Here is a 20467-nt window from a genome sequence, read left to right as displayed (position 1 = left end):
TAACCCACAAGTCATTGGGGAGACCTGCATCAGTGCACTTCACATGATGCTGAAGCTCTCTGGATATTCACTCCTGACAATTAGCAAAGAACTCCCTGGATGCTGACCTCAGGGGATTGTTTGTTACACAGATACAACAGAACTGTAGCCAGGCTTGTATTTACTTAGATCTAGTCCCATTCCCAAATAACATGAGTTTCCACCAAAACCTGATGAGTTCAAGGGCACTGTCAACCCATGAGGAAGACTGGTAGCAACTGAGACATAAAGGGCCTTCAGTGTGCTTAAGAAAAGGAAATAGGAGCCACTGTTTTACTGCAGCAGGTTCGGCTGCCACTTGTCATGCCAGCATCCCATATGGGAGTGTCAGTTTGAGTCCTGGCTACTCTGCTTCCAAACCAGCTCCCTGTTACAGTGCCTAGGATGGCAGTGGATGAAGGCTCAACTGCTTGGACACCTGCCACCCATGTGGGAAATTCAGATGGTGTTGTAGGCTCCTGGCTTCAGCCTGGCCTAGCCCCAGCTGTTGTGGTCATTTGGGGAGTGTACCAGAAGAAAGAAGATTCTCTCTCTCTCTCTCTCTATCTCTATCTCTCTCCCTTCCTCCTTCCCTCCCTCTGTGCCATTCTGCCTTTCAAAAAAATAAATAAATCTTTAAAAAAGAAAAGGAAATGTTTTCTTGTCAGTTTCTAAAGGTTACTTTGGCAAGCAACTAGGGAGTATGCTGGCAATATTTCTTACATACTATGCTTTAAGTTGTTAATGCAAAATCAATTATCTCACCACCATGTTAGACACTGCATGAGGGGGTTTCAGAGTTCTGTTAATGGGTCAGAGAATACAGTTTGCCTGCATGGAAGTTGTGCTGCTTTATCACTCAGAGTTCCCACCCTGTGCTTAACCTTTAATGATTTTCCTTTCCCAACCAGTGCTCCAGTGCCATGGTATCACTCACCACTTGGTTGCTGTACTCCAGGTCTATACTAGTTGAACTTGAGAGTTAGGAAAGTCACTTACCTGTCAACACACTCTTAGCGGCAGTTATATTTACATGGACCAATCAGCGTTTTCCTGATCATCAAATCCAGCCCAAAGGAAGTTATAGAGAAAGCAGAAGCAATATCTCTCATTGTAAGACACAATTATTTTTCCCAGATCAAATCTGGTTGTTGTTTGAGAAAGGTCCAAAGACAATTTTGAGATATGAGGAAATATCTTTGGAGAAGTTCTGAAAACTAAAAGTTGGTCTCATATTTTTCAAAGAGGGCTAGAGCACTAAATAACTGCTGGTCTCGAGGGATTTTCCTAATGGTAACTCTTTCGGTAGCTAACATATTTTGAAGACTTTCTATGTGCCAGGCTCTAAAACCAATGGGGTGTTAATATCATTTTCCCCATCATACCAACACTGAAGGAATTCTCTGAAGCCATAAAGCCAGTTCATTGTGGATGTAGAAGTGTAGGTGAGAGTTCAAAGTACATTACGATGGCTGTGTCTTCCAGCACCATCTCATTTAATCCAAACTTGGACCAAGAACAAGGCTATTGTACTTGAATCCTGGATCCACAGCTTCCTTAGCCTCTTCCAACTTTTGTACTTCGCTTAAAAAATGGATCTAATAGCAACATCTGCAGCAAAGGATTGTAAAGATTAAAGGAATTGTAATAACACGAGCTAACACTGAAGATTGATTTTCATGTGCCAGTCACAGCTTCTGAATTCAATGTACATACTTGCTTACTTAATTCTGGTCACAAGTCTGTGAAGATATGGAAGTTGAGGAACAGGGAAGTTATGTAACTCTTGTAAGGGTCTATAGAGAGTACTTGGTAGAGCTGAGATGTGAATTTAGAATCAACTTGAAGGCCGGCGCCGTGGCTCAATAGGCTAATCCTCCACCTTGCGGCGCCGGCACACCGGGTTCTAGTCCCGGTTGGGGCGCCGGATTCTGTCCCGGTCGCCCCTCTTCCAGGCCAGCTCTCTGCTATGGCCAGGGAGTGCAGTGGAGGATGGCCTAGGTGCTTGGGCCCTGCACCCCATGGGAGACCAGGAAAAGCACCTGGCTCCTGGCTCCTGCCAGGATCAGCGCGGTGCGCCGGCTGCAGCGGCGGCCATTGGAGGGTGAACCAACGGCAAAAGGAAGACCTTTCTCTCTCTGTCTCTCTCTCTCACTGTCCACTCTGCCTGTCAAAAAAAAAAAAAAAAAAAAAAAAAAAAAAGAATCAACTTGACAACTTTGCTTTCAGTACTATAAGGAAAGAACTTAGCACAGTGCCTTGTGAGATGCCAACCAATCACCAAATAGTCAAAATTTAAGACTGTAACTCTCTGCCAGATAGCCTGCTAGGCCTTTTACATATATGAGGGATCTTCAAAAATTTAAAGAAAATATGTATTATAAAAAACCATGCATGATTTAAAAATTTTTGTTAAATCAATCATCTTTGAATTCCATTTTCCAAGAATTTTTTTGCAGTACCCTCATATTATTTCAAAAAATTCTCATGACCATACAGTAAGTTAGCAAGACTCAATTATGCATATCTGGACATAAATTTAAAGAGTAAATACTTCACCTAAGGTTGCATCTTTAGCTCTGCATCATATTCCAAGTGAATAGCTTTATTGGAACAGATGTTTTGTACCTCTGAACACCTAAACCTGTGTTACTGACCAATCTGCCATACTACAGTTCCTATGTTTAGTAATAATAATCTCAGATAGTAGTGGTGTATCTTTATACAAGTCTATTACATTTTTCCTATCTCGCCAATGGCTCTCATGTAGTCTTTTTTGTACTTATTTTGGTTTGGTTTCTGAAAAACTGTGGTAAAACACAATCATGACATTGATCGTGTTTTACTACAACTTTGCTTTTTCTCCTCTCTTTTTCCAACATGTAAAGTCTTCACATTTGATGTTTCCCCTCTCACTGTGGGCATTAATACCACAGGAACCATTTCACATTCCAGAGCTCTGCTTCACCTCATGTTGGGGTGATATATCAGACAATCAGTCACAGCAAGATGCTAAATGCCAGATGCTACTTTGTTAGCTAGGATCATCCTTTGAACATCTGTCTCCAGTCCTGAAAGGGGAAATGCCCTAATGTGCAGAGCATCTGGGCTGCTAATTAGTCACCAGGAGTGAGCTAAAGACATAAAGTTACCCCAAAGGCAACTGGCCACATCCTGTAAACTCAGTAATACTTTTGGAGGGTGAGGGTGGATGTGGTGCAGACTTAAAGAAGTACTTATTTGGTGCCCTTATTTTTTTTTTTCCCAATCCCAGTGGCTACATGTGTTTTCCTGGGATCTTCTTCGTTTTTTGCTTAATTAACTAAAGAACATTTAGCTAAGGCTTGTTATGGGGAAGTCACTGTGATATCTACTATAGAGGCTGTTATCACAGATTCTTTGCCCTGAAGGAGTAACTATTAGACACAATTTGGTCTCCATATCTATACAGTTGAAATTATTTTGACTAATTATTTTATCCATTCATTAAAATTCTTATATTGAGTGCATTGTATGGACTTAACATTAACTAAAAGCATGAAAACACTAAAATCGATTTTTAAAAAGTTTTGTTTTTAGCACATTGCATCTAGAGGTTAACAAGGAAGATATTTTTATTCATTTTCTATTGCTGCTATAACACATTACTATAGCAGAATGGTATGAAGCCACACAGATTTATTATCTATATTCTGGAGGTCAAAAGCCCAAAGTGAGTTTCACTGAACCAACACTAAGTTGTTGGACAGACCATCCAACCTCTTCAGATTTAGTTGGAAATCTCTCTATTTGCCCTTTCAAGCCTTGGAGGCCTACCTACCACATTCTTTGACTTGTGGTCCCTTTCACCTTTGAAACTAATTGCACAGCATATTCAAATGTTTATAAGACAAATCTCTCTTTGGTTTTTTACTTCCAGTCTCATATCTCCTTCCTTTAATGATGCTTATTTTCCTATCTCTCTCTTTTATAGGGATCCTTGGAATCCCTATGATTACATTGAACCCATCCAGATAATCCAGGATAATCCTCACACTCTAACACTCTTAATTTATCACGTTGGCAAAGTAGTTTTTTTTTTTTTTAACTTTTATTTAATGAATATAAATTTCCAAAGTACAGAATATGGATTACAATGGCTTCCCCCCCATAACGTCCCTCCCACCCGCAACCCTCCCCTTTCCCACTCTCTCTCCCCTTCCATTCACATCAAGATTCATTTTCGTTTCTCTTTATATACAGAAGATCAGTTTAGTATACATTAAGTAAAGATTTCAACAGTTTGCTCCCACACAGAAACATAAAGTGAAAAATACTGTTTGAGTACTAGTTATAGCATTAAATCTCAATGTACAGCACACTAAGGACAAAGATCCTACATGAGGAGTAAGTGCACAGTGACTCCTGTTGTTGACTTAACAAATTGACACTCTTGTTTGTGGCCTCAGTAATCACCCTAGGCTCTTGTCATGAGGTGCCAAGGCTATGGAAGCTCCCTGAGTTCACTGACTATGATAATTTTTAGACAAGGCCATGGTCAAAGTGGAAGTTCTCTCCTCCCTTCAGAGAAAGGTACCTCCATCTTTGATGACCCGTTCTTTCCACTGGGATCTCACTCATGGAGATCTTTCATTTAGGTTTTTTTTTTTTTTTTCCCCCCAGAGTGTCTTGGCTTTCCATGCCTGAAATAGTCTCATGGGCTTTTCAGCTGGATCCGCATGCCTTAAGGGCTGATTCTGAGGCCAAAGTGCTGTTTAGGACATCTGCCATTCTATGGGTCTGCTGTGTATCTCACTTTTATTTTTTGTTTTAAGCATTTTATTTATTTATTTTGAATGAGAGAGAGAGAGAGAAAAAGAGAGAGAGAGAGAATTTTCATACCTATTGATTCCAAGGGCTGTGAAAGGCCAAATTGTAGTCCATGAACTCAATATGGGTCACCCATGTGGGCAGCAGGGACCCAAGTACTTGAGCCATATCTGCTGCCTCCCAAGGTACACATTATTGGGAAGCTGGAATGGGGAACTGAGCCAGGATGTAGAACTCAGGTACTTGAATACAGGATGTGGACATTCCAAAAATATCTTAACTGTTATGCCAAATGTCCACCCCACGTTACCTGAACTTTGGATGGAAATTATAGATTATACAAATCCAAAATGAAACTGATCAATAACTAATTAAATGATTCTTTTTTTTTCTTTTTTGAAAGGTTGAGTTAGACAATGAGAGACAGAGACAGAGAGAAAGGTCTTTTCCGTTGGTTCACCTCCCAAATGGCTGCTGTGGCCGGCGCGCTGCACTGATCTGAAGCCAGGAGCCAGGTGCTTCCTCCTGGTCTCCCATGGGGGTGCAGGGCCCAAGCACTTGGGCCATCCTCCACTGCCTTCCCGGGCCACAGCAGAAAGCTGGACTGGAAGAGGAGCAACTGGGACAGAATCTGGCGGCCAACTGGGAATAGAACTTGAGGTACCGGCGCCACGGGCAGAGGATTAGCCAAGTGAGCTGTGGCACTGGCCTAATTAAAGGATTCTAACAAACCATGTGAGCACTGAGAACCACAGAAGGTATAAACAGTACTAACGTTACCAGAGGACTGGAGGACAAGCACAGTCAAACACAGCAGAGGATAGTTATTGCTGGCTGGCCCATGAACTCTTCCTCTGCCTGTCAAAACACTTACAAATTAGCTTTTTTTCTTTTTTTTTCCAGAAACTTTTTTTATTTTTATTTATTAATTAATTAATGTATTTATTTTTGAGTGGACAATGAGAGAGACAGAAAGGTCTTCCTTTTAATTTGGTTCACACCCCAACGGCCGCTGCGGCCGGTACACTGTGTTGGTCCAAAGCCAGGAGCCAGGTGCTTCTCCTGGTCTCCCATGTGGGTGCAGGGCCCAAGCACTGGGGCCATCCTCCACTGCACTCCTGGGCCACAGCAGAGGGCTGGACTGGAAGAGGAGCAATCGGGAGTAGAACCTGGGGTGCCGGTGCTGCAGTCGTAGCATTAGCCTATTGAGCCATGGCGCCGCCCCCCACCCCCAGAAACTTTATTTAAGGTATACAAACTTCATAAATTTCATAAATACAACTTTAGGAATAAAGTGATTCTTCTTACCCTACCCACCCTTCCACCTTTCTTCCTCCTCCCACTCCTTTTAGTCTAAAGTCCATATTCCTACTTTAGCACCCATTACTTAACAGAACAAAATAGAACATTTCAGCTATTTTAGCTCTTTCTGAATTTCCTGTAGCTGTCATTTGCTCTTAAAGCTCTCAATACCTTAAGATGAAAACCTTTTCTTTATTTAATAAAGAATGCATGAAATATTTCAGCAAATTCAAACATCTCATTGTTAACTCACTTTTTATTATGGAAAGATAAAAACAGTAAGATGCAGAATCTCCCCAAATCCTAATTAGGTCAAATGGTACTATATTTTAAGGACAGGATCAGGAAAACTCTCTGTACAGATTGGTATCTCTTAGTAGATTGGACAGTTGCTACTTCTTTGATTAATAATGATAAGGAAGAAAATGGCTGATTTTACTGTTGCTTAAAACAGTCAGTGTGAAAATCTGGAAATGTAAACTTGAAATTTTCTGCTGGGATATATTGCATATGCTGTGTAAGGTGCCAATATTTTCTTTTGAAAGATTTCTCTATGCAAAGGGGATATCTACTATATAGATTTATGCATGGAGACTTTGACACTCAGGCATGATCTCATGGGACCCTCTCCTTCCATTCCTTGTGGCTCTTGGGGGACAATGGGCCTCTTTGATCCTAAGACTACTTGCATATAAATCAAGGATTGGGCAAATGTCTCAATCATGATGCTGTTTTGCTTCAGATAACAGAAAAGTTTGCTATGTTGCTACTCAATTATGTGATGCATTGACCAGCATGAGCATCTCTTGGGACCTGGTTAGGGGCCATAGTCCAGACCTATTGAATGAGAATTGGAATTTGAACAAAACCTCAGGTGAGTCATGTATCTTTAATATCTGAGAAACACTACCCCACTTACTACACTGCCATAAACAGAAGACATTTATTTATTAAATGCAACAAGGAATCCAGGAGTGGAATGTCTCTGTGATTCGATAGGAGACTAGACTTTCACCATGTTTGTGCTCCACCATCTTCAATGTGTTGAACTTTGCCTACATTTGTTAACTGTAAAGTTGCAAGGTGGCTGCTGCACCAGTGACTTCTGGTGAAGAAGAAAGAGGAAGGGCAACCAGAAAAAGATAAAAGAGGATTTCTCTTAGAGTGTGTAAGGACCTCATAGGGTTCTGCCTCTTATTGGCCATGAGAATGGCACACAGCCAAGGTTAAGCCCAGGGAGGTTGAATGATGATATATTTAATGTTCTCTCTTCTACAGAGAAGTGAGTTGCTCTTGGGTGGCCAATCCACTGAGTCAGCCATATTTGTTGATGCATGTTGATAGAATAAAAAATAGCCAACTTAGTTTTGGAAGAAAATCCAAATAGATTCCTTTTATATAGAACTTCTCAAAGTTTTTAATAGACTAAGCTACATCTTACATTTCTCAGAGGGGAATGTAGTATGTAATGTCTCCACTTACCTGATCACCAGATTCCTTTTCCTAGGAATAAGTTTTCTGTAAAAATAAATGAAAAAAAATTGAAAAATAGATTTATAGTGTTGTGACTATCCAGTTATTCAACTCTGCAGTTTGAATGCCAAAGCCGTGTACAGTATGAAATGGTCTGGGCCTCTGTGGGTCAGGTTTTTGCCTATGGATCATAATTTGTTGACCAGCACTTTAAAATTAGCCACAACAAAAATAAGGTTAATAGTAACACAACCAAAATGTCATCTATGAATATCCATAGGGCATCTAGGTTTATATATCTGTATGATATTTTATATCAAATATCAAGTATATTTATATGTAACACAAAATTATGCATTTACACATAATATCTTCTGATTCTAAAAAACCTATTACAGAGACTTCTTCTGTGTTGTTTCCTGAAAAAGTTGGAATGGCATGCTATAAATCTCTTTAAAAATGGAAGCGTTCACTGGGGCTCTGGATATTATGCTGAGCTAAGTGCAGAAGCACTATAATGCTCTGAATTCCTACTTCCCTCTTCCAATGCTGCTCATAGAGTTTCTTAATTGCACTTTTATGTTTCTTTCAGCGCATGTGTGTTTTTAAATGTTTATGCATCTCCCCCTAGGATATAAATTGATTGAGAGCCAGGCCAGTATGTGTTCTGTTTGTCCCTGTGCCCTCAATGCCAAAGAATGAGCAAAATAAATGCACGCTGTTGCATGAAATGTTCTGGGCCAATAGCAAAGATAGGGAGCAGCAAGTGGGTAGCAGGGTGACTTCACAGATGCTGGATTGCTCCTGGGTTTCAGTCAGTGTCTTTTGTGTACGTTGACACACTGTCCTCACCACTGCAGTGGGCCATCCATTCTAACTCTGCTAGTATTTTCTGTCATGTCACAGCAATGAGAACAGATCCCAAGGCGACCACAACAATGTACCTGTGGATTGAGTTCAGGCCATTAAATTGCCATCATGCGACCTATCTAATGTCATTATGGTCCAGTTTCAGCCAAGCAGTGAAATAGAGGGAAAAATGACACAATTACTAATATATGTGTTCTCAACTTTCAAAGGAGCCTGGAGGAGGAAATATCTGCAAGAAACGTAATGGCCCATGCATGTGTGCGTGCGCGCACACACACACACACACACACACACTTCCCCTTTGGCAGCCACATTTGCAAACTTCAGGAGGAAGGGAACTACTAAATAAAGGCTTCACGGGGATGTGAGCTCAATTCACTGTCTCTGGAATCCTCTACAGCCAAATCTCTTCCAGGAGGCTTATGGAAGAAAGAGGGGACGTTGGAAAGCTGAAGTTCTTATATCATGTTACATATTTAGCCAGTTGACATATGTTTTCTTGTATTTTACTTTGGGATAAAAAAGGAGAAAGGGCAGGTTGGTGTTGAGCCACCAATTGGGCTAGAGCATATTTTTCAATGGCGTACGATAGGCCTCTCTATAATTTTATACCAAATGCTCTATATCTTGGATTTGGTAACCATAGAGTGACTCTTGGGAGTGTTATTATAGTAGGTTTGATTTGGAATCTTTCCTGGGGTAAGACACTTTAGGGATGATCAAATCATTTTTCTTTTGCAGCTTTCCCAAGTAACACCTTGCATGATTCATTGTGTTCCTATGCTTTTTTCCCCTCTGTTCTATTGTTGTTGTTCCTTAGAGGAAGGCTTGTGCAAAATGTCTATTTATTCTGGCTTCCTATAATTTTAATATTGACCTCTCTGGTCACCTAGTCCTATAAATAGGCCTGGGAACTCATCCTTGTGCCTTAATATTATTTTTCAAATGCTTCCCACCTCCTGTCTAATTAACTTCAATCAGGAAGGCTACTTGGTGGACACATGGTGCCGTAGCTCTGTGAAATGCTGCCTGATGGCTATAAACACAGCCATATGTTCTCTGTGAAATATGGCGATAATCACCAGCAACAGCAACAGCCGAGAGGAGATGAAGGCGCGGCTCTTCTCGTCCTCCTGCGTTATTTGCAAAACCTGTGAGGCGCAGCGCGGCTTACTATTTTCTTTTAACTATCACCACTTCTGCTAAATTTCCTTTGTATTCTAGCTTCAGTTCTTTCCAATGTATCCTTGAGCTTAACATGGCAGTTATAAAAGGAATATGTTTAGTACTTTCCCGTTTAACATCGCGACGCTTTAATTACGGTGGTCTCTCTTGAAATCCTGCAGTACACACGTTACATAGTTTCCTAAAACTAAGTGGTTATCAAGAAAAAGGATAAAACCATCAAAATTTTCACAGTGAATGAACAAGAATTTCTCTGCAAAGTTCAATAGATTTGCCCTGAACTAGTGCAGCTTATAAAACCCTTGAGCCTAATTGCTTTCCTGCGTTTTGGCAAGAAAAATAGCTGACTCGCAATGGAGTAGAAAGAAGAGGTTTGGAAGAAAGTGTCTTTTAAGAAAAGCTTCCAATGAAAATTTCAATCAATATTTTTAATCCCAGAAGACGAGATAAAATATGATATTATGTTCCTGCACTGAGAGATTGTGGATAGGGTTGTTTTTCAGCGTAGGTAGGAGAGCAGTTTCAGGAGAAAAGCTGTCACATGTCCCTCCCACACTTCATGTGGACAGTGAGCTATAACCAGCATGTCAAAAAAGTCTCAGCTCAGAGACTACAAACAGTGGCCCTCAGGAGCCACCTCCTCATTATTAAGCCAGTGTGTATCCCTGCTTGGAGGCCTGGCTGTGAGCCACCCACATCTGGCTTTCCCATGCACGTAGGTGAGGGAAGCCATGTTTGCAACACATAATGTACTCTCTGTCTCTCCACTTAGCATCATTTGACTGTTTATTAAAGTAACCAGGCAAAATTGAGTGCAGAGTGCTGGCACTGATTGCTTTTAAGCCTCCACTTTCCCATTTTTAAAGATGTTTTTGATGACGACTAATTTTGGTATCATTTTCTACCTCTAAGAAATACGTGTGTGTGTGTGTGTGTGTGTGTGTGTGTATTATTGAAAGCTTATTTTATTGCCTTTTCAATGCTTTGGGGGATTTTGTTAAAACAGGGCTCTTGCCCCCTCCTTTTTTTTTTTTTTACCTTGTATGTACTGCAAAGGCTATTAAACTGAGTGCAGGTGATTGATCTGTTTAATAAAAACAAGTTCTTTAGTAAGCAAAGAGTGATAAAGATAAACAAATGTACTGACTTGTCCAGTGCTTTGGAGATTCTGGTAACATGAGGGCATCAAGCAAGGCTATTAACCGATAAGTTAGATGAAACACATCAATTCTGATTTCACTAAGTTGGGAGCCATTCGCTTTAAGTTAATTTTATCCATGTTTTCTCTTCATTTGTAATACTTTGTGGGTTTTAACGGAAAATATTTAATAGTGTGCCATGTAGTCCGTAGATAAACGATGTTGGCAATTTCTCCACCTAACTGCTTGTCAAGCCCTTTAGCAAGTCCGCACCACCCTGCAGTTTATCATCTGGATTCCTAGATTGTTTTGGAAGATCACTGAGAGGACTGACTCCCAGAGGACTGTGCTCTAATCCTGTCATATTTTTAAAAACGCTGGAAAGTGTAAGGTTACATGGTAAGATGTTTTTACATAGGCATTTCTTCAGCTCATCACAATAGCGCTTTCTTTCCATGGTAACCGCCGTTTCCATGGTACAGGCTGTACGCGCCTCCAGAGCAGCTGAGGGGCTTTCTGAAGATGCTAACCCACCCACAAGTGTGAGCACACGCTCGCCTCTCGCTCTCCCTCTGCCTCTCCCTTTCCTTCTTTCTCCCTCTCTCCCAGGCACAGATTCTGCCTCCTATTTATGTGAATCTAGGCACATTTTCTAACACAAATGCACTAAAGGGAGTAAAGCTAATCTTAAAAAAAAATCTGCTTTTTGCACTATTCTGTGAAAAGATGAATAACCACTGATGGGGCCTTTTGGAGTGGTCTTCTTAGAAGTAACAAAAGCCAGTGCTGTCCTTTATGGCATGGATTAACAGGACAAAATCTTGGAAGCAAACTTTGACAGGGAAAGCAAGTCAGCCCTTTACCAAATTTTCTAAATTGATTTACATTCCTAAGGCTCTGAGCTAAGCATATAGTTCAGCATCACACTAGATGCTGTGGTGCATCAAATAAATTTATGCCCACGGCAACCTTGCTTTTTGGGGAAACCTGAGGGTGTAAGATTTAAATATATGCAATACTTTAAAAATAATATAATATGTAAATAATCAAAACATATTGCTAATTTGAGATCACTGCAATACTTTTAGGTTTGGGGGCAAACAGTGTAGCTGTTATTCTTCTCCCCCTGTTATTCTTAGGTCAGGTTTCCAAAACATTTTGGGAAAACATACCAGTGTGGATGCTGCAATGATTCTTCGTGAGATGCTATCCGTTTAATTTTCAAGGATAAACAAGACCTATTTTATTCTTTTGTTACTTATTTTATAGTTGGTATCTTACCCTTTTTCAGCATAGATGTTCACTTTGGAAACGAGTTTTCAAATACTTGAAATAAGAGGTGAGTTTTCACCGGGCCTGAGCAAATTCAGTTAGACTGAATTTTCGTGCAAATGATTATGCCCATATTATTTCTCTTTTTACTTTAATGAAGAAGGGCAGTGTAGCAGAGAATATTGCTTTGGAGTTAAATAAATATATTTGGATTCTGGATCTTTCATTTATTAGCTTCATGGATTTGGCTAAGTCAACTGACCCCTCTGAGCCAGAGCAGCAAAGTGATATTGATGCAAAGAGAAGTATGTATATTCCTGTTCAGGAAATCATGAAGATTCAATGTAATTGTGGTATGCCAAATAAATGGTGTCTCATTTATTTAACCAGTGTGTATTAATTCTACTAATTCTATGTATTAATTCTATTATATATGTGTATACACACACACACACACATATCCATGAGGGTTATATGACTGATTCCTAACCCTTATGGATTCATCATATAGACACTCAAGTAGGAAAATACAATGACATGAAGTGCATTGAAATGTAAGCTCCATGGACATAGAGCCTTCATTTGTTTCTACTTTATTCACTGCTATAGTATATCATGGCACTTATAACAATGTTTACACACAGTAGGTGTTCAATAAATATTTATTGAGAAGTTGAATACTATGATGAGAGGAAAATAGGAATATAACCAGACCTGGGATGTGAAGGAATGCTACCCAAAGGAAGTGACTTGAAACAATTCCCTCAAAAATGAGTAGGTTAGCCCAGAAACAGCAGAGGAATTTAATTATGTGAATAATGAGCCATCTCCTTTGCATTTGGTTTTGCTCTTAGGTCTGTACTTTTTCACCAATATTTCTTACATTTTTATTTGCATTGCTGACAAATTAATAGGTAATAAGTGTGGATCTTTTATTGGTTTTTGTAATTCAACCTGGACTTTCTAACTAAAGCTAACACTGACCTTGGAGTCTCAAGATCTCCTAACACTCCTGTGACTAGTTCCTGCTTGCTCATTTGAAACCCTCATCATAGTTTCATCCGTTGGACATATCCTTAGCACCAACTACATGCAAAACAGTAGCTATGCACTAAGATGGAAATAAAGACTAATCAGCAGATATTGAGCCTATTCTCAACAAATTAATAGTTGCTGAAATTTTGGGGCTTGTGAAGGATCTGTGACAGGAGGGAAAAAGGCACAGGCTGTGTCCAGTCAGCAGCTGCTCTGGCTTACAACCTATGGAAAATAGCACAACCTCTACCCACATCTTCCCTTTCTGCCTGAGTACCACTCTTGTTAATTGTTCTTGGTAAAGAGAAGCATAAGTGGATGCACTCAGTCCATCATTTTGTTTCAGGGAATGTTATTCTGCTGCCAAATGTGTCTTAACACTTTCCGTAAAAACTTTTCATTTTTCTTGGCAAGAAATAAAACACTATGAAGCAACTAAGGAAGAACTTTAAGCCTGGAGATCTCATAGGAGAATCAGAATACTGAAGATAACAGATCTGAAGGAACAATTTGGTTAGGTTTAGAGGAAAGGAGAAGAAGTGGTGGAGGAAGAGCCCACATACACAAAAGATGAAGGCAAGCCTGAGTCTGGTATTTTAGGCCATATGAAAGAAGTCAGACATTAAAAAAAAAAAAAAAAAAAAAAAAAAACACGTTTTATGTGATTGTCTAATTGAGAGTACTTCAAAATGTTCATGCAAAACAGAATTAAGAGGCAAATTTATTTAGGTGCAAAAAAAATATTGGAGTCTATGCACACAGGGACATGAAAACATTCAGAAAAATGTGTTTTATGAAAAATTTTACATAAGTTTCAAAAATACTTGCACCAAAATTAACTTATCTTTAAATTCTATGTACCCATTAACTTTTTAAAACATTAATGCAAATATGAAATGCCCATAAAAGACAAATATACAGAGACAGAAAGTGGGGCTGAGACTGGCAATGGGGACTAACTGCAAAGTGGCATGACGATCTTCTCGAGGTGGTTAAGGTATCTTGCAACTGGATTGTGAGAATGATCGCACAACTTGGAGACTGATGTACTTAAAATACGTGAATTTTCTGGTGTGTAAATTTGACTTTAATACTGTGAAAATATTATGGAAAAATAACCAAAAAAAAAAAAAGAAATCAGTCTGGTATGAGTAAGGGATGATAGGAAAATTAATATAGTTGTAGTTTGGGGGTCAAAAACCTCAACAAAGAAATACACTGACCAAAATCACATAGCTAGTACAATTAGAGCTTGAAATTGAATAAACTATTCATTCCAAGATGAGATTGAAGAAATACCCTGGTGGCAGTTGGAGAATGATATTGGATTAATGAGGAGGATGAGTTTATTTGAAATTCTTAGATATTTTTGACTCTTTGTACAAAGAAATATGCTTAAAATAGCATTTTAGAAAGCTTAATTTAGTGACAGGAGTCATGGGTGGACTATTTTTAAAAAGACAAGGTGGATTATGAAGTGACATTGTCTAGTTGAGGTGCAACTAGGTGAGAGTTAAGGGAAACAAAAAGAACATTATGAAGGAAGAGTCAGCTCACGGCGACTGATGCCACAGGGTTAATTGTGTATGAAAGTGCTTTGTAAAATGACAACTGTTAAAGAAATGGAAATAAATGAATTTTTACAAATGAGCAAAGTGTAATCAGTGATCTAATAAACTGAGGAACTCAAGATGTTGGAGAGGGTAGGGATACATGTTGGAATAAGGTTCTTGAGAGGATTAGGATATGGGTTATTGTTAGAGAGAAGGTTGCTCTTCAAGGAAGGTGGCAGATCTCTTCTGGAATTGCAGAAAAAGTTACTGCCACATATCACTCTATCTGATGACGTCTTTGTCAGGCACCATGCTGGATACTGCAGATTTTTATTAATCTGAGGTTTTGTTTGCTTGTGACAGAAATCTAATTTAAACTAATTCAAGAAAAATTGAAAGGTACTGCCTTGAAACACCAGTAAGTCTAGGAAATGGGTACTTAATTAGTGCCTATTTAAATCTCTCAGTTCTACTTTTCTTTGTGTTGACTCCATTCTTAGGATAGGTTTCCTTATTCTGTGGCAAAAGTAACCACTGACAATTCCAGTTTTACGTATTCCTTATTGTAAGAAATCTCAGAATTTAAGGAGTTCCTAATATCAATCAGATGAGTCATGAAATGGACTCTGATTGACTTGATAATGTACAAGAGTGCTTCTAAGAGTTCATGGGGAGGCCGGCGCTGCGGCTCACTAGGCTAATCCTCTGCCTTGTGGTGCCGGCACACTGGGTTCTAGTCCCGGTTGGGGTGCCGGATTCTGTCCTGGTTGCCCCTCTTCCAGGCCAGCTCTCTGCTGTGGCCAGGGAGTGCAGTGGAGGATGGTCCAAGTGCTTGGGCCCTGCACCCCATGGGAGACCAGGAGAAGTACCTGGCTCCTGCCATCGGATCAGCGTGGTGCGCCGGTTGCAGTGCGCCGGCCACGGCGGCCATTGGAGGGTGAACCAACGGAAAAGGAAGACCTTTCTCTCTGTCTCTCTCTCTCACTGTCCACTCTGCCTGTCAAAGAAAAAAAAAATTAAAAAAAAAGAGTTCATGGAGAATGGAACTAAAGAGTAAGTTTATTTTGACTTAAAAATGTGGAAATCCATGAATATTTTTTGTAATACTCATTTTCCATAAGCATTTTGAAGATACTTCATGTGTGTATGTGTGTGTGTGTGTGTGTGTGTGGAGAGAGAGAGAAAGAGAAAAGCAAAAGTGTACCATATGTAGATGCTAAATAAATGGTAACATGCAACAAAAATAGGAAACTTTAGACTACTTTGCCAAAGAAAACTTTAAGGTTTACTGTGTCTGAGAATAAAATCCTTAAGTATGGTTTTAGCTAAGAGGTCAAACTTGAACATATTATATCAAATAATTACCTGCACCACCATGTTTACAGCAGCATTGTTCACAATAGCCAACGTGGAGGGCAGGGACGTGCAAAACAACTCAGGACCACAGAAGCTGAGAGCCCCCACACCAGTGTTAGAGAGTGAGATGAGACCAGACCTCAGCAGCCCCACCCACTGGCAAAAATGCTGCAGGAAGAGCCTAGAGGGAATCCAGCTTACAGCCCATGGGAGATAGTGTACCTGCCAAACTGGAGGAGAAAAGACAAAGTAGGGGGCATATTTCTCTCTCCCTGATCAATCTGCAACAGCATCCTGTAATAAGCTGATGGAGAGCAGGTGCCATTTTGGAAATATGCAACAGCTGTGCCAGCTCATGTTGGCACCCAGCAACCAGCCAAGTGGAGACTCCTGAGTCTGATGGGGAGAACAGATAGGGGGCTGGGTTCTTGTGAAGGGAGGAGGCTTGTGTGCCAGGACTGTGAAAACACTGAGGCTGCGTGGGAGAACTCAGGGTGTAGCTGGGACTTTGGGCAGTCACTGGGGGAGGACTCATGTGCTCAAGGCACCCTGGTTCCCTGGTGAGGGACATTGCTGGGGAATCTGAACTTATACTGAGGACTGAACAGATCCTTCATGTGATTCTTGTGGCAGAGTGGATAAATAATATACCCTCTGGGGCTGGTGCCCAGGCACTGGTTTCCTTTGAGGAGAGCTCAGCTGAGTCTACACCAACAGACAAGAACAAACCTCCCCTCTGATTAAAAAAAAAGAGAGAGAGAGATTTACCATGCCAAACCTGGGTGTGTCACCTCAGACATGCCCTTCACCCAGGAGAACTGAACAGAGCTTCCTGGCCACACCCAACACAAACCTCTAGGTATTCACTGAAAGCAGACATTTCACTGATCTGTGGAGGCATAGTACAAAGATAAAAGCCACCACAGTGAAAAAAAAATACGAAGAAACCAACGAGTATCTCCACAAATGACAAATAACAAACACCCCAATTTAAGAAACAAGAATAAGGAAGATGGGGGCTGCATTGTGGCACAGTAGGCTAAAGCCTTGGCCTGCAGCACTGGCATCCCATATGGGTGCTGATACTAGTCCCAGATACTCCACTTCCAATCCAGCTCTCTGCTATGGCCTAGGAAAGCAGTAGAAGATGTCCCAAGTTCTTGGGCCCCTGCACCCATGTGGGAGAACCAGAAGAACCTCCTGGCTCCTGGCTTTGGATCAGTTCAGCTCTGGCCATTGCGGCCATTTGGGGAGCGAACCAGCAGATGGAAGACCTCTCTCTCTCTGGCTCTACCTCTCTATGTAATTCTGTCTTTCAATAAATAAAATAAATCATAAAAAAATAATAAGGAAGAAAACATGACCCCCCCCCCAAAAAAAAAAACACTTCAATACTAGATTGCGAAGATGATGAGATTGAAGAAATGCCAGATTTGGAATTCAAAAAATTGATCATAGGATTACTTAGAAGTAATCAGAAGCAAATGAACAAACTAATGAAATTGACATGACTTGAAAGAAAATTTCTCCCATGAAAATTGAGATCTTAAAGAGAAATCAGAATGAAATCTTGGAAATGAAGAATTCAATAGAACAAATAAAAAATGCAGTAGAAAGCCTTAATAACAGAATTGGTGAAGAAGAAAGAATATCAGACTTAGAAGGCAAAATACAGGAAATTATATAGTCAGAACAAACACAAGAAGAAGAAATTAGAAAACTAAAACCACTGTTGGTAATCTGCAGGTTACTATCAAAGAAGACAACATATGAGTTCTAGGAGTTCATGAAGGCATAGAAAGAGAGAAAGGATTAGAAGGGCTTTTTAGTGAAACAATAAAAGAAAATTTCTCCAATTTGAAGAAAGAAAGGGGCATCCAAGAAAAGGAAGCACATAGAGCTCTTAGTAGACATTACCAGAAAAGATCTTCACCATGACACATTGTAATCAAACTCTCCACAATAAAACATAAAAAAGATTCTAAAATGTCCATGAGAGAAACACCAGATTACTTTCAGAGGCTCTCCAATTAGACTCACAATGGACTTCTCATCAGAAACCCTACAGACTAGAAGAGAATAGCAAGATATATCCCAAGTATTAAGAGAAAAGAACTGTTAACCTAGAATACTATATCCTGCAAAGCTGTCATTTATGAATGAAGGTGAAGTAAAGACCTTCCAGAACAAACAGAAATTCATAGAATTTGTCACCACCTGTCCAGTCCTGCAAAAGATGATTGAGAATGTGCTGCACACAGAAACACAGAAACATGGTTATCACTACAAAAGAAGGTAAAGGAAGAAAATCTCCCAGTAAAAGTACGAAGAAAATCCAAAGTTAAAAATAGGAATATTTATGGTGCTGGCACCATGGCTTACTTGGTTAATCCTCTGCCTATGGCACCGGCATCCCATATGGGTGCCGGGTTCTGGTCCTGGTTGCTCCTCTTCCAAATCAGGCCAGGAAGGTAGTGGAGGATGGCCCAAGTGCTTGGGCATCTGCACCCGCGTGGGAGATCAGGAAAGTCACCTGGTTCCTGGCTTCTAATCGGCGCAGTGTGCTGGCCATAGCAGCCATTTGGGGGGTGAACCAACGGAAGGAAGACCTTCCTCTCTGTCTCTCTCTCTCTCACTGTCTAACTCTGCCTGTCAATAAAAAGAAAAAATAGGAATATTTATGAAAAAATGGCAAGGCAAAGTCATCATTTATCAATAATCACCTTGAATGTAAATGGCCTCAACTAGCTAGTTAAAAAAGACTGACTGAATGGGTTAAAAAAAAGCCCATCTACTTGCTGCCTACAAGACCAACAATTATGCACACAGACTGAAAGTAAAAGGGTGGAAAAATATATTCTATGCTAACAGAAACCGAAACAGCTGGTGTAGCCATCCTAATATTAGACAAAATAGACTTCAATACAAAAACTGTTAAAAGAGACAAAGGACACTATTTAACTATTAAGGGATCAATTCAACAGGAAGATGTGACTATAATAAACATATATGTACCTAATTACAGGGCACCTGGCTATTTAAAAGAAATGTTAAGGAATCTAAAGGAAGACATAGACTCAAATACAATAGTAATGGGGGATTTCTATACCCCATTTTCATCAATCGACAGATCAACCAGAAAGAAAATCAGCAAGGAAACAGAAGAGTTAGTCAACATTATAGACCAAATAGACATACTAGATATCTACAGACATTTCATCCTACAGTTGCAAAATACATATTCTTCTCACCATATCAAAACTAATGGGATACAGCAAGAGCAGTGTTAAGAGGAAAGTTTAATAGCAATTGTTGCCTACATCAAGAAATTGGAAAGGTATCAAATAAATGAGCTATAAATGCATCTCAAGGATCTAGAAAAACAATAGCAAACCAAACCCAAAACTAGTAGGAGAAAAGAGATAATTAAAATTAGAGAAGAAATCAAGAAAATCGAAACCCCCCAAAAAATACAAAAGATCAGGAAAATAAAGAGTTGGTTTTTTAAAATGTAAACAAAATTGATACCCCATTGCACAACTAACCAAAAAAGGAGAAAGAAAACTCAAATCAATAAAATTAGAGATTAAAAAGAAAATGTAACAACAGACAACACAGAAATAAAAAGAACAATCAGAAATTACTACAAAGAGCTGTATGCTAACAAACTGGAAATCTTAAAGGAAATGGATAGATTCCTGGACACATAATACCTACTCAAATTGAGCCAAGAAGACACAGAACACCTAAACAGATCCAAAACCAAGATGGAAATTGAATCAGTAATAAAGACCCTCCCAAAAAAGAAAATCCCAGGACCAGATGGCTTCACTGCTGAACATTCCTCAACACAGTCAAGACAATTTATAACAAATACACAGCTAGCATACTACTGAATGGGAAAAAGTTGGAAGCATTCCCACTGAGATCTGGAACCAGACAAGGATGAGCACTCTCACATTGCTATTCAATATAGTCCTAGAATTTTTAGCCAGAGCCATTAGGCAAGACAATAAAACAAAGGAATTCAAATTGGGGAAGAGGAAGTCAAACTATCCCTATTTGCAGATGACATGCTTCTCTATATAGGGGATTCAAAATATGTATCGAAGAGTTTGGTAAAATAGCAGATTCTAAAATGAACACTCAAAAAACAACAGCCTTTGTATACATAGTCAATGCCATGGCTGAGATAGAACTTCTAATCCCTTTCATATTATCTACAAAAAATAAAAATAAAAAAATGAAATACCTTGGAATAAATTTAACCAAGGATGCAAAAGATCTCTATGATGAGAATTACAAAACATTAAAGAAAGAAATAGAGGACACAAAAAAATGGAAATCCATGTTCATGGATTGGAAGAATCAATATCATCAAAATGTTCATTCTTCCACAAGCAATTTACAGATTCAATGCATTGCCAATCACAATACCAAAAACTTTCTTCTCAG

The sequence above is a fragment of the Oryctolagus cuniculus genome, chromosome 7 (assembly GCF_964237555.1).
Source record: "Oryctolagus cuniculus chromosome 7, mOryCun1.1, whole genome shotgun sequence".
NCBI classification, from domain to species: domain Eukaryota; kingdom Metazoa; phylum Chordata; class Mammalia; order Lagomorpha; family Leporidae; genus Oryctolagus; species Oryctolagus cuniculus.
This window is presented reverse-complemented; position numbering follows the sequence as displayed.